Raw genomic sequence first — 15581 nt, 5'->3', positions numbered from 1 at the left:
AAATTTTTATACATACATAACTATATTATACTAATTCATATAAATAAATTATACTAACATATCATCTTCTCTATATGTGTCTCATGAATCTGATGACCAAAATAGTAATGATTTGTCCCAATAAACAAAATTTTTATTGTTTTTTGGTGTCATCTTTTCCATTAAAATTAAAAAGATAAATTTATAATAAATTATCAATAATGAAAAACTATCAATATATTTTGGTCTTCTGTATTTTTAATGATTTATAGTAATAAAATTTCAAAATAAAAAATCATAAATTAAATAATTTATTTAATTTAATGATGTTTATATATTATTGGATATATCTTAGTTTTCACGAGTCAATTAGTGCCAGATGATAGGTTAATAACGGGTTTTGGATTTAACCCAAGATTTACCGGATTCTTAAATAGTGGTGGTTTATATACGGATCACCGGATTTAGCGATTATATCGTATAGATATGGGTCAGGTCAACAAAACAATAAATGTATTATATGTTACAAACTTTAAACACATAATTTTATAATTATCAAATTTTGTTTCTTATAATTCTTTTTAAGAAATAAATATCGAGTGGATCAAAACCTAGTTTGACTTTGAAAATGAAGTAGAAAACAATTTTCGAGTACTATAATAAATGATGTTGTAATTTGACCAAAAAAGTCTATGAATCAGTCGAATTATGCACCATATTAACTCCAATGGGACACTAAAACACCAAAGTGTGATTTTATCTCCAATGAGACACTAAAAATGAAAACATCCCACTAGTGTAGAGTGAATAGTATTACACCAAATTTGGTATAATACTATTCATCACACCAAATATTTATATGCATATTTTATTATGTTTAATTTAATAATATGATTGAATTATTACTATTAATCAGTTCAAAATTGTAAATAAACATAAATATATTGTATTCTTTGTATTTTTAAATTACTTAAATTACTTTTACATAATTAAAATATTTTTTATTTTATTTACAAGTAAGAAATCACTAAGTGGTTATTATCATTTTGTTTATATGAATAAAATAAAATATCATAGAAATTTTATATTTTATTTTATTTTCAAATAGGAAATCACTAAATGATTATATATTATCATTTACTTTATCTTGTAATGTATTTTAATTTTAAAATATCGATCATAATATTTATTTCAGTTATTTTTAATCATAATGAACCATTAATACTATTACATTATTTTAAAGTTAGATTTAATAGTAAATAAGTAAAACTTTATGTAAATTCACCAAAAGAGAGAAATAACATTTTTATTTTATTATATAATTAAACTTTTATTACTAACTAATAATTTTTCTGTTAAAATAAAGATATTATTTTCTTATGTGCTTTCATAATTAATAGTTTGTAAATTTTAAAATATAATATTTTATATAAAATAAATAAATAAAATGTATAATATTGTTAAACCGAAAAATATAAATGTAAATAAATTTTATAAACATATAACTACGAAAATTTAACAAGTATAATATCTAAATATGATAAAACAATTTTTTATCAATTTTAAATAATAAAAATATAAAATTATTACTTTTGGTATAATATTTGATGTCATGGTTGGAGATGAAAAAAAAGGTTTGACACCAAAACACTAAATTTGGTGTAATATCAACACCAAATTTTGTGTCATGGGTGGAGATGCCCTTGACACATTTTTTTCTGATGCATGCATGCTTTATCTTTACTCCCATAAATAATTTAAAGATATTTTTTACAAAAAAATGTCACTAACGTTACAAAATTCGCGACAGATTATAACCAGACAATATATATATACATATTTGGAATATTGTTTTAGTTTACTTTATCTGTATCACCTGAAACAAAATTAGATCAGCCACTTTTGGATCCAAACAAGATATAATTGCCACTAGTATATATAGGCTAGTGGTTAAGTGCATGGATTGGTTATGTTGCATTTTTACTTCAAACTCTGATAAAAAAATTGACTAAACATGATTTAGTTTCAAAGCAAATGCTGATTTCAGATTAAGAGAAGAAATTAGGACTAAAGATCTCTTCCTGATTTTTTTTAAGAAAAAGATAAGTGGTAATTTTGTTTGGTTATAATTTTCGTTTACGGTTTACTGATTACTCTTTTATGATCTAAATTTGTATGTTGACTTTGAGAGGATTTATTTGCATTGTTAGGATATGTGTTGGATTTTAATCAGCACTTTAAAATATACTTTAGCTTTTTAAGGGGAACTAAATAGTACTCCTTCTGTTTCATTATAAGTGTCGTTTTAGGTTTCGGCACACGGATTAAGGAAACAATTAATTTTGTACATTTCCAATAAAAAAACACTATTATCTATACACCTAACCATATTTCAACCAATAGAAAAATAAATTTTGCATAAAATTAATAAATTTTGCATTGAAAATTGAAAACTACACTTATTTTGTAACAAAATTTTTTTTCTAAAACGACACAACGGAGGGAGTAGTTTTTTTCTTTGTTTTTTTTAGTATGAAACATTCTTTTGTGTTTGGAGTGTTAAACACTATTCATGAAACTATACAAACAAACATTCATTATTGTAGCCGTAGGAATATAAATGTCAGATAACCAGGAGGTCAAAATGACAACACACTAAAATTAACCTCATGGAGACACGAATTGGTACATAGGACACTCACGTAAATGGAAAGTGGTAATAAATTGAAGAACCAAAAGGTTATTCTTTTATTTTTGTAGAAACTAAATTTTCAGGCTCTTGGTGTTTGCATTTAGGTTCGGTAGCTTCTTTCTATTTACATCTGAACACACTGAAAACGATATCGTGATCATGTGAATATAAACATATATATTTATTTCTGTTATACACACATTGGCATGAATGCTTTGACTTATCTTACCTGTTCAGACTTATTTCACCACATGTACTTGATCATTATTTAATGCGACAACTACTTATTTTAAAACCCTAAATGTTCGAAATACATAATCGCTCTTTTTCATTTTCATTTTAGTTATCATTTTTATGTCTATGCACGTACGTTAAAAAAAACTTTTAATTTTGTATATTTCTGAAAAAAATCATTACCTATATATCTAACCATATTTCAACCAATAGAAAAATAAACTAGAGAATATTGTTAATAAATTTTGTATTAAAATTCTAAAAATAACATTTATTTTTGAACAAAAATTTTATTTTACAACGACAACTAAATTGAAATAGAAAGAGTATTAAAGATCAAAAAAAGATTTTTTTTTTTGGTTTTATGTGGATGCTCATGCAAAGATTACATGCCGAAAATTTACCAAAGTCATCTTTCAAGAAAGAAACGAAATTGGAATACATAGCTAATCACAAACTAATTAGTTGGTTATTATAATCAATATAACTAACCCATATTTATACTCTCTTTTTTTTGCCAAAATGTGAACTTTCATATAAATGAAGCGTGATTGTTAAAGTTACAACAGGTTTCAGACAATCTAGAGTTAACCTTGGCAAAAAAAATTAAAACAAGGTTAGGTCTAGTCAAATGATTCCAAATCCATTGAACAAGTCGATGATGTTACTCAAAAGCGAGCCATTCTTGCATTAGGTTGCTGAATTTTCTTTGGTGCCGATGACCCAGGATGATATCTCGGCGGTCTATATTAAGCCCAGAGATGAAATTCAAACGCAGGCCCACTTCAATGGTTCAAGTCAAGTAAAGCCCAAGACTGAAACAGAGAAAAGGCAAAGTGAAGCAACGATCAAGAATAAAGGAAGAGGAGACAAGAGTACGGTTTCACCAGCTCAGCTGCAGCTAAGCAACATGTTTGGAGTGCTAGAGAACCACGTCGCTGAGCTGTCATCTTAACCTAAGGAGGATACAGAGTCTCTCTTCTGCTTTAGTATATATATGAGACAAAGCAAGATGTAAAAGGATTGAGCATGGAATATATATTTTGAGAAGAAATATCAAAGTTCCAAAGTTTCTACCTTTATGGTATCAGAGCTTCAGGGATTAGAACCTGAGGCTTGACGATGGATGGAAATCAAGATGACAAGGCGGTGCTCACTATAACACAAGTTGTTACCTTGAAGCTCAAAGAAGGTAACTACCTTTTATGGAAGCTTCAGTTCGAGCAGTTCTTAGCAAGTCAGATGCTTTCTGGATACGTAACCGGTGCCACTCCTCGACCTCATGAAACGCATACGGTGTGAAACGGCGACGTAGTCACAGAAGAACCAAACCTTGAGTTTATGAAGTGGTTGCAGAAAGATCAGTTGATTCTTGCTTGGATCTATGGAACTCTGACAGAAGATGCGCTCAAGACGGTCTATGGTCTTCATTCTTCACTAGAGGTATGGATGGCTCTTGCTAAAAAGTACAATAGAGTCTCTGCAACTCGTCGCTTAGATTTACAGAGAAGAGTACAAACCACTGTGAAAGGAACCAAGACCATGACTACATATCTTGCTGAGATCAAGTCTCTCTGTGACCAGCTTGACTCTATTGGGGCTCCTATAGTCCTATCACTGAGAATGAAAATATTTATGGAGTTCTTAATGGGTTAGGAAAAGAGTAAGAGTCAGTAACTGCGGTAATAGAGCATGCTATGGATAGCTATCCAGCTCCATGTTTTGAAGATATTTTCTACAAACTCACTGGATTTGAAGACAAGTTGCAGTCTTATCAGCCAACAATGGACGTTTCTCCACATCAAGCTTTCTATACAAACCGAGGAGGCTACTCTGGATGTGGAAGAGGAGGATACAGAGGAGGATACCGAGGTCGTGGTTCTTACACAACACAAGGCCGAGGTTTTCCTCAGCAGTTTGGTCAAAGTGCGCAACGCTCTTCAAATGGTGCTGGTGCTGGTGCAGGGAATCGTCCTACTTGTTAGATTTGTGGTAAATATGGACACCCAGCAAATGTGTGTTACAGACGCTTCGATCTTCACTTTGCTGTTGCAGAACACCAACCGCAGGCCAATGTTCTTACCACAAACTATCAAGCAGGCACAGAGTGGTATCCAGACAGTGGATCGTCTCATCATGTCACCAACTCAGCTCAGCATCTTGAGACATCTCAAGAGTATTCTGGAACAGATCATGTCATTGTTGGTAATGGAGAGTTTCTACCCATCACTCATATAGGCTCTGCGTCTATTCAAACCCAGACAGGTAACTTACCTCTTCTTGATGTGCTTGTTTGTCCTGAGATTATTAAATCACTCTTGTCGGTATCAATGCTTACAGATGATTATCCTTGCTCTGTAACTTTTGACTCAACATCTGTTTGTGTTCTGGATAAGGCAACCCACAAGGTTCTCAGTCAGGGAAACAAAACTAAAGGTCTCTACTGCTTGGACAGCCCTCAGTTCATGTCGTTCTACTCATCAAGACAACAAAGCTCGAGTGATGTAGTGTGGCATAAGAGGCTGGGGCATTCTAATGATCAAGTTCTACAACATCTATCTTCAACAAAAGCCATTAAAATAAACAAGACCATCAAGTCGCTGTGTGAAGCATGTCAACTAGGCAAGACATGTAAACTTCCTTTTTCTAGTTCAGATTTTCAGTCCAGTAGAGTTCTTGAAAGAATACATTCAGATGTTTGGGGTCATGCTCCGGTTGTGTCGGTTCAAGGATTCAGATACTACGTTGTATTCATTGACAATTATTCAAGATTCTGCTGGTTTTATCCTATGAAATCTAAGTCTGATGTGTTCTCAATCTTCAAAATTTTTCAACAACAAGTAGAAACACAATATGAACAGAAAATCAAAGTTTTTCAGTCTGATGGTGGTGGAAAATTCGTCAACAAACACATGGCGCAACACTTCTCTGAATGTGGTATAAAACATATCATGTCCTGCCCTCATACACCCGAGCAGAACGGGATCGCAGAGAGGCGTCACAGATACATCACAGAACTAGGCATGTCTATGCTTTTTCAGAGTCACTTGCCAACTACACTGTGGGTTGAAGCATTGTTCACATCAGCCTTTCTTGGTAATCTCCTTCCTAGTTTGGTTAATGACAAGATGGTGAGTCCATATGAGTTGTTGAATGGAAAAGCACCAGTCTACACTGCTCTCCTAGTGTTTGGTTGTGCCTGTTATCCTTACCTTAGGCCATACTCACAGAATAAATTTGATCCAAAATCTCTTTTGTGTGTGTTTCTTGGCTACAATGAAAAGTATAAAGGATACAAATGTTATCATCCACCAACAGGAAGAGTTTACATCAATCGTCATGTACTTTTTGATGAAGATAGACTTCCTTACAGAGATACTTATCAGCATCTGGTTCCTGATCCAACAACTGCTTTGAGTACAGCTTGGAGATCACAGACTGTTTCTTCAGCACAACCGGTGAGTGCTGATTCATCTGATAGTAATGCTGGAGAAGAAGAGAGTCAGTCTATTATGCGACCCTCTGTCATCCATACTCAAATGCAGACAGCCATAGACAACAATGTTGCTCCTCATGATCTTCATCCTGCAGAATCAAGCGAATCTGAATCTGGTAATGAGTCTCAACATTCTCTCTCACCAGCTGGGTCTCCACTTCCACAAGTTCCTGAACCTGTTGAAGAACAAGAAAACGATCATGGCATGGTCACAAGAGATAAAGCTGGAATCAGAAAACCTAATCCTCGTTATGCTTTATCTGCGGTGAAAGGCATACCTGAGCTACCTCGAACACTCAAGGAGGCTCTGAATCACCCTGGATGGAATGGAGCAATGACTGAAGAGATAACCAACTGTGATGAGACTAAAACTTGGTCGTTGGTATCACCCCCGGAAGGTGTCAATCTTCTTGGTTGTAAATGGGTTCACAGAGTTAAATTAAACGCTGATGGAACATTCTCAAAGTTCAGATCAAGAGTTGTTGCAAGAGGAGATGAGCAAGAGGAATGAGTTGATTTTCTTGAAACCTACAGCCCTGTTGTTCGTACGGCTACTGTTCGAATGATACTTCATATTGCAGTGGTTGAAAGATGGGACATTAAGCAACTAGATGTCAAAAATGCTTTCTTGCATGGTGATCTCAGTGAAGCGGTTTATATGAGACAACCTCCTGGATTTGAAGACAAGGAAAATCCTCAGTATGTATGCAAGCTTCACAAGGCGATCTATGAACTAAAACAAGCTCCAAGGGCATGGTTTGATAAGTTCAGTTCATTTTTGATTGAGTTTGGTTTTCTCTGCAACAGCAGTGATGTTTCTCTGTTTGTGTATCAGAAAAATAAAAGCATTATCTTCCTTCTCCTCTACGTTGATGACATGTTGATCACAGGAAATGATCAACCCCTCATTCAACAACTGCTCAAGAGTCTCAGCAAGCAATTTCAGATGAAAGATATGGGACCTCTCAGTTACTTTCTTGGTATACAAGCACAGTTTACTCCAACTGGCTTGTTCTTAAATCAACAGAGGTATGCAACAAATCTTCTACAAGCTGCAGGTATGTCGGATTGTGCTCCAATGCCTACCCCCTTCCTCTACAAATAGACAGAGTGCCTCATCAAGATGAAGACTTCTCAAATCCAACATATTTTAGAAGTCTAGCCGGTAAATTGCAATACCTCACGCTTACAAGACCAGATATTCAATTTGCGGTCAATCTTGTTTGTCAGAAGATGCATAAGCCTACTGCAGCTGACTTTCACCTCTTGAAGAGAGTTCTGAGATATGTTAAAAGAACACTGGAGATGGGATTAACTCTTGAGTCTGATACAAATTCTCAGGTTCGAGCTTATTGTGACAGTGACTGGGCTGGTTGTAATGCCACAAGGAGATCAACTGGCGGTTTCTGCACATTTATGGGATCAAATCTGATTTCGTGGTCAGCAAAAAGGCAAGATTCGGTTTCAAGATCATCAACTGAGGCAGAGTACATGACATTATCTGATACAGCAGCTGAGCTTGAATGGATAAGTCTGATGATGAAGAGTATCAATCTACCTCATCCAGAGCCAGCTGAAGTTTACTGTGACAATCTCTCGGCAGTGCACTTAACAGCAAATCCGGTTCTGCATAGGAAATCGAAACATTTCGCCACACACTATCACTTTGCGCGCGAGAAAGTAGCAAATGGAACTCTGCTTGTCAAACACATACCGACAACTCAGCAAATTGCAGATATTTTCACCAAATCATTGTCACAACACAACTTCAACTCTCAATGTTTCAAACTCGGAGTTGACTTTCCACCCACCTCGAGTTTGCGCGGGGATATTAAGCCCAGAGATGAAATTCAAACGCATGCCCACTTCAATGGTTCAAGTCAAGTAAAGCCCAAGACTGAAACAGAGAAAAGGCAAAGTGAAGCAACGGTCAAGAATAAAGGAAGAGGAGACAAGAGTACGGTTTCACCAGCTCAGCTGCAGCTAAGCAACAGGTTTGGAGTGCTAGAGGACCACGTCGCTGAGCTGTCATCTTAACCTAAGGAGGATACAGAGTCTCTCTTCTGCTTTAGTATATATATGAGACAAAGTAGGATGTAAAAGGATTGAGCATGGAATATATATTTTGAGAAGAAATATCAAAGTTCCAAAGTTTCTATCTTTACCTTTAGTCTATCGTCTTTAAAACTTGAGCTGCCGAGGTGTTGAACCATATTTATACTCTAAAATCAAAGAATCTAATGCATGTAGTTTCCTAGTAAAAAACGTATATTATCAATAAAATACAGTACTTCCTCCGTTTCAATATAGATGATGTTTTAGAATGACTATTTTGTTTCAATTTACATGAAGTTTTGAAATTTTAAAATTAACTTTAACTTTATTGGAAACTGTTCAACCAAATAGTTTTTATTGTCTTTTTATAATTGTTTAACTGATTTTAAAATTATATCTTTAAAATATATTTTTGGAGAAATGTAATTTTCTAAATCTTTATGCACTATTACAAAACATCAAGTATTATGAAACGGAAGGAGTAGTAAACAATTCGTCTCGTCTGTAAAATTTGAAAACATACAAAGAGGATTCGTAGGTGGATAAAATTAAAACAGTTGAATTCAAGTATCGCCAGAAGCATTTAATATCAAATAGCTAAGAGGAACATACACAGTTAATGGCATGCAACAAACCAAGGCCGGAAAAAGAAAATAAAGATCAAATCCAATAAAGTTTCGATACGTACGTCCCATAGTAAATTTGTAATCAGAATTGTCTTTCTATCTTTTACTCGATTTTTAGTTTAGCTAACAAAATACCTTTTTCATAAATTATTTGAACAAATTATGACAAGTACATTCGAAAAATGATAAATTCTCGATATTTAAAAACAACATACGAGAATAATTTTATATATCCTGAAGAAGTCAAATCGATTACAAAACAAACTAATTCGGTCAAACAAATAAAAACGTAAATTCCACGCTACTCTCAACACTAAATAGTCTAGTCTATCATAGGCTAGGCTGGATGCACCTTAAGGTTATATATATATATGAAAACAGTTTTAAGAAATCGTAGTCTAATCCAATATAACAATCTTCTTTATAATTATGTAGTATTTAACCGTTCATTTTATAAACTATCTAATATAATAGTTTGATTTCATTGCTCAATAAGGGTGAATAATGCTTTTCCGTTTATGAGATGCTTACTTTATGTATATTTATTTTTTATTTTTGATGAGATTCAGCAACGTTAACCCTTTTTATATTTTATTTTAAATACTGCATGATTAATGAAAGATAATGTGCTCTCGCTTACGGAAAACTATAACTAAAAGCAAAAAAAACTATCATGTGATAATGTAAAGCTACGTGGTCCAAACTCCCACCCCAAACAATGAGATTATAAATTAACAATTGCATAAATTATCTATAATATTAAAATAGAAGTACAAATAAGAATTATTTATTAAATTTACAACTTATTTACAATCGTATGCCACTAAAATAATTAATAAGCTTAATTTTAAGCATGTATTACATTTTTCTTATTTAATTAAAATAAAAATTACTACTTCTTATAATTTAGCTAACTAACAAATTAAATTTACCATAGTTTGATACTTTACGCAATCGATTTTAGATAAATTTATATTTTCGTTATTGGTTATGTTGTAATTAAAAATACTCCTAATTTTAATCGTAAGATACCGATAAATACACACATCCTCTTTAATCAAGTATATTCTAAATATCCGAGCCATTAAATCCCATGGAATATAAAAAATAAATTATTATATATTAATAGTATCGAACAAACAAAACCTAACCAATAAGATTATATAGTTATATAGCACTAAAATGTAAATCAAGTATTTAAAATATTTCCGATAATATTAAAATTAATACATTTATAAAATTATAAGTTACCGTACGAACGTACGGGTCAAATAAAGGAAATCGCATATCGGGGGGGGGGGGGGGGGAAGGATACATCATCATTCCCTCTTAGTTATTTCTACACAAACCATACATTGCATATGATTATAGTAGAATTTGATTTAGAGACAAACAAAAAATACTAGAATGCCCACTCAAATACCTCTCTTGAAAAGTGGTGCAGTGACACTCATTGTTTCCCCAAACCCTCTTATTTTCGTGATGATTTATGCATAAATCAAATGTTGATCACGAAATTAATTAATTGTATTAGATCATTTTTTTTGTAACTTAAAAAGGTTAAACATGGATCTATTAAAGACACAGATCTAACCTCCGGGTAGAGGTATATCCCATGGATAGACCATATCCTGGGCATTCAAATGAACCGAAAGCAATAACCCATATCCGTTTGACCAGTGGGGTTTGAACCAGAATTCGCCGTATTGGATTTATATCCCTCAAGCGCCACTGGACTACCACCACTGATTATATATATCATTTTGTTGGAATTGAATTTAATATATGATCTGAGCAACCAATATTCGTGGAAGAAAACCCGAAAATTTCATGAAGTCAACATATTATTCAGTAGCCAAACGATTCCAAGTAATTTAATCTATTAATTTAGGGTTTTATTTTTTTATCTACTTACAAATATTCTAAGTTGGACCATTACACTTAACTACCTTTTCTAATTATTTATATTTATGCCTAACTTAATTATTGTTAAATATATACACTAACCTAAAATTAAGGAACTAAATAACTAATCTATATTTTTTTAATAATGACTTCAATTTATATTAACACTACTGTTAAGTAAATAATCAATTATATTTTATTTATTAATATGAAAAAGAATCATATATGACTATCAAATATAAAACTAATTGAACAAAACATAAAACATACTTTAAGTTAGGCTTGAGCGTTCAGGTACACGTTGGAATACATGTTGGGTATTTGGAAATTTAGTTCTAATTTATATCACATCCTAGGTCTCATTCTGGTAAATTTGTAAGTACAGATCGGGTTCAGATATAATACATCGATTTTGGTTCTAATTTGTATCATATCCTAAAATCTATAAAATTACCACATTGTTCCGATTCAGGTTATATGGGTTTGGTTCGGATATATCTGAAGTTAAATCCAAAATTTAAAAGCAAAACATAAGAAATAGAATTATTTATATATAATTGGATATTTAAGGTACTTATTAAAAAATTAAATACTTATTTTAGATATAATTTCAAAATAATTATAGAGCTGAATATTTGAAGTACATATTTATGTTTCAAATATTTATATTTGTGATTAATTTGGACTTTCGGATCTGTTTTTCGATTTTTTTTGGTTTCTTGTGTTGTCCGTTCGGGTTCGGCTAATAACACTTTGAATTCGATATGTGGTCAACTACTCTTTTTTTTTTGATCAACTACTCTTTTTTTTTTGATCAATTCGATATGTGGTCAACTACTCTACGAGACCTATTCTGGGATTTTTTATATTTTGGACCAGGTACGGATCAGATTTTTTTGTTTGAGTTTGATACGAACTTTGGGTTACAGATTCATGGCAAAACCTATTTTAAAAAAAAGAAAAAATGTGATTATATAGAGTTTTTTTAAAAAAAATTATTCTGCATTTTAGCGCAGATCATAATCTACTTTTACATTAAATTAGTGTTAAAAGGTGTTTGGTCAGACACTTAATTGGTTTTAGTGTTTTTTTCCTCCGGAATTTGTTGTGATGAAATTAGTATAACTAGAACCAACATTTGTGGAATAATAACATTCTAATGTATTTTACCATTTTTTTTAAATGAAGTAGTTTTTTTTTTTTGATAAAAGATTAAAATGAAATAGTTTTACTGCGAAGTTCAGTTTTAGTCAAATCGTATTCAATTTAAAGTGAAAATAGAGTAATGAAAAAAAACTTTTTTATTTTATATATGAAGTAATCTTATTTTTATTTTACAAGGAAACGGAAAATGGAAAGAACTAAAATATTTCTCACTCCAAATTTTATAGGTGAAAAATGTATGTTGGGGTTGAAGATGTTATAAGTACGGGTGGACACATAGCAGATAGTGCTAAGTGCTGTAATTTTTACTATTTGTGATGTGTTACGTAGTTTAAGGATCTGAGTTTCCAATTTTCTTTGCTTCGAACAAAACGGATATCCGATTTTCCAAAAAATTTACAAATATTTGCGAATATTTACCAATATCTCGTATATTTTGTTCAATACAAGTAAATCTAAAAATTTTGTTTTCAAAAAATATATTTTACATAATATAAAACAAAAAGTAAAAATCACTGAAACTATATATTCCATAAATTAAGAAAATTTGATTATTTTTTTATGAAATTTAAAATTTTAGAAAATTGTAGTTTTCTGAAATATTTTATTTTTCTTTCTTAGTTTAATGCTTTTTTAAGTAATTTTATTAATTAAATTATTAAATTTATATGTTAAAATAATAACTATATAAAATTATACATTTACAACTCTCTATTTAATTGTGATACACTTTTATTTGTATTAAGAACCTAGCGGAGCAGATATCTGACCCTAATTTTTTTTTAATATTTGTGATTTACTTTGTTTTGTTTTTAAGGGATGATGATTTTTAATATTTTATTTGCTCTAATGACTTATGGATATATATAGTTTTTAGATTAAATCGAAACGAATAAAGAATCAAATCTAATTTAACAGTAAAATACCTGTCCCTAGTTATAAGAATTCTAAGTCATTAAGGGTCTGGCTGGTTTCTCCGCTACCACCCGCAAACACAGCTTTTGCGGTTAGTAGCGGTTGACAGCGTTTCAAAACAATCATACAAACCGCTACAAATCGTTTCGAACCGTTCCGAACCTCTTAAAATCAAAAGTTGGTTCCTGCTAGCGTTTGCTGTTGCGGGCGGTTGCGGGAGGATAATTGTTTTTCTTTTTTTCAAAAACCATATAAATACAAAAATAAAAATATTCAATAAAAAAATTAAATTGGAATTATAAAAATAATAAAATATATCTATTATATTTTAATTAATATTATAATTTTTTTAAATAAAAATAGTTTCTATAATTTTTAAAAATTTAAAACTATGACTTTCTAAATATGATTTTCATATTTATTATAATATTATGATTTTTGATATTTTTATAATTATATAAAATGTAATTGTTAATTTATTATTTAACCAGTGTTATATTTGGTAGTTAACCAGTCATAAGTATCCCGCAAACGCACCAATTTCTAACCACAGAACCAGTCATATAAATTTCCTAAAACCGCTAGAAACCGCAACCACCCGCATCCGCAAATTTCCGCAACTGCAACCGTAACCGCTGCGTTTCAACTAGTCGGGTCCTAAGTCACCGTATTCTTGATTAGTCAAATGGTTCCAAGTAGTATATCATCCATTATAATATAAACAGGTATCAATTGTCTAATCGAAAAAAATAAGATGGATAGGTAAATATTTCACACTTTGTCTCCTGGATGTTTCGAGGTCTAGAAAATTACTCCAAAAGTTGCATTCCTTAATATTGCTTGTTCACACATCTATCCCTTGACTTTCTTTTGGAACTCTAATCTCCTCTTTTCTACAAAAAAAAGTTCTTGAAATTCTTCCCTAGATTGCATTATTGACTTTCTAGCTCGTATAGGTTAGATATTGCATTATTTACTCTATTGATGGTACACTCGAGACAGCATCATCGCCTTAGCATCAAATTAAATGACTAGTGTGTAAGATATTCACAAATCACAAGTGGCTATATGATGAGATTTCGGTTGAGATATCGTAAAATACCATACTCGCTCAGTTTCAGTTTAAATATCGTTGTAGAATAAAATCATTGTCTCAAAATAAATGTTTTTTTATAAATGTTTTTTTATATAGTTTTAATGCAAAATTTATTAACAATATTATCCAATTTATTTTTTATTGGTTGAAGTATAATTACATATATAGGTAATGGTGTTTATATTTTGAAAATATGCATAATTAAATGTTTTTATTATTTAACAAAAATATATGGGTTTGTTTTATTGTGAGTGAGTTTTCTAAAATTTAGTAAATGGAACGGATTAGCAACTACAACAAAAACTCTGATACCAAGTTGAAAATTGAAACAATCGTGTGTAAAAAACGGTTTAGGGTGAATCATTCATACTCTCCTAGCGGTGAAAAAAAAAACGAACCGAACCGAGTTAAACCAAACCAAACCAAACCAAAGTCTATTATCAAAAAGTTCGGTTTATGATTTTACCAACCCGAACCAACCAAACAAACCGAAACCGATCCAAACCGAATTAAACCGAACCGAATAACCAATGTGTTTTTGTTATTATTTGAATAGCAATATACAATATACTAAAATCGTAAGACCAAAGTCTATTAAATTTATTAAGGATGTTGAGTTTTTTAATTTTCTATTTACTTTAGTTAATTTTAGTTTAATTGTGTTCTTATAAATTTTTTGTTGGTTTTTAAAGTTTTTATTATATATTGGATTTAATTTACGTAGTTTATTTTTAAAAGACATTGTTAACAATGTTTTTAAAAAAAAATGTTTACTTTAGTTAACTTTGATTTAATTGTGTTCTTAATTTTTTTTATGTGTTTTTAAAAGTTTTGTTTCAGTTTTATATTGGATTTAGTTTACATAGCTTATTTTTTCATAATCATCAACATGATGCTTTCATGACCATGGGTTTATGTATTAAAACATGATTTCTCTTAAAAAACTAAACTAAGGGAACCTGATTAAACCAAACCGAAATACAAACCAAACCGAATGCAAACCGAACCAAATACAAACCGAACCGAAATCGATCCAAACCGAACTAATTATGGTTTACTTCAACTGGAAAAATTCTAGAAATGAATTAACCAAATCGAACCCAAACCGAACCGATAAAATAACCAACTCATGATCATCTAATAGTTAAACATTCATTTTGTAAGTAGGGAATCATGCTTCAAACCAAAAAAGTTTCTTCACCACTGTTATTTAATTAATTATGGTTAGCAATTTGTAAGCGTCTATAGCAAAAATGGACTTTCGCATTAGGGGTGGACAAAGATCAAATACTAGCAGAATTTTCAGTATTTGTGATTTGTTTCGTATGTTTCGAATATCTAATTTTTTTATTTGCTTTACTTCGAAAATATGAATATCCGAAAAACCGGATATACGGAAAATATATGGATATTTACGGA

The sequence above is a fragment of the Brassica oleracea genome, chromosome C3 (genome assembly GCF_000695525.1).
Source record: "Brassica oleracea var. oleracea cultivar TO1000 chromosome C3, BOL, whole genome shotgun sequence".
Taxonomy (NCBI): Eukaryota; Viridiplantae; Streptophyta; class Magnoliopsida; order Brassicales; family Brassicaceae; genus Brassica; species Brassica oleracea.
The sequence above is the reverse complement of the archived record's forward strand: the minus strand, read 5'-3'. Positions refer to the sequence as shown.